The sequence below is a fragment of the Suricata suricatta genome, unplaced genomic scaffold (assembly GCF_006229205.1).
Source record: "Suricata suricatta isolate VVHF042 unplaced genomic scaffold, meerkat_22Aug2017_6uvM2_HiC HiC_scaffold_36153, whole genome shotgun sequence".
Lineage (NCBI taxonomy): Eukaryota > Metazoa > Chordata > Mammalia > Carnivora > Herpestidae > Suricata > Suricata suricatta.
The window spans coordinates 1-698 of NW_021882829.1; the positions used below are offsets into that span (position 1 = coordinate 1).

The 698-nt window shown below is 36.1% G+C and overlaps 1 non-coding gene across 1 annotated transcript; it reads left to right on the top strand.

Annotated features, from left to right (window-relative positions):
- The first annotated feature begins 61 nt into the window (after positions 1 to 61).
- Positions 62 to 170, top strand: LOC115285056. The gene has a single exon (XR_003905403.1). It is a non-coding gene; the product is annotated as a U6 spliceosomal RNA (small nuclear RNA).
- The last annotated feature ends 528 nt before the right edge of the window (positions 171 to 698 follow it).

Sequence of the window (698 nt, forward strand, 5' to 3'; positions counted from 1 at the left end):
CCCAACAGAATAATGCATGTGAGGGTTAGAAAAACTGCAAGCCATTAAAGAATCACACAGAGTGCTCGCTTCAGCGGCATATATGCTAACAGTGGAGTGATACAGAGAAGATCAGCATGGCCCCAGCACAAGGATGACTCACAAATTCCTGAAGGAATCACGCAAAGAATGACCAGGTACCTATACAGGACTTCTAGTCATTCTGTCAGGTGACTGTGGGGACCCTCAAATAGAATTTCTTTAGTTTTCTAATTTCAAAAATTCCTAATGTTTGTTAGGAATACTGTAATTTAGTGTGTGAAGTTATAACTGCTCTTAGTTTATAAATATATAATTATGGACGACTGGATCTGAGAATCTGTTATTTATAATGTTTCTGTGGAAAAATGCAGTAAGGCAAGTTGCTAAAAATTGGTGAAAATAAACCTGTCTGTCCTGAAGAGAGCTTTTCAAAGCAACTAGAAATAGGAAGAAATTTAACATTTGAATTATTTTGAATGTAATCTAGCAACAAGTTTACGTGCTGTGTTCTAAATCTTGATTACATGTTGGTTCTAAAGAGCTAGATTATATAACTTGGAAGAGACCACTCCTGGGGGTTATTTTTTCACTTTGTATTTCAGCTTCAGAGTTAATATCTTTTTTATGAAGAACCTGGCTCTAAGAATACTGAATGGGATAATGAGGCAGTGGAAACA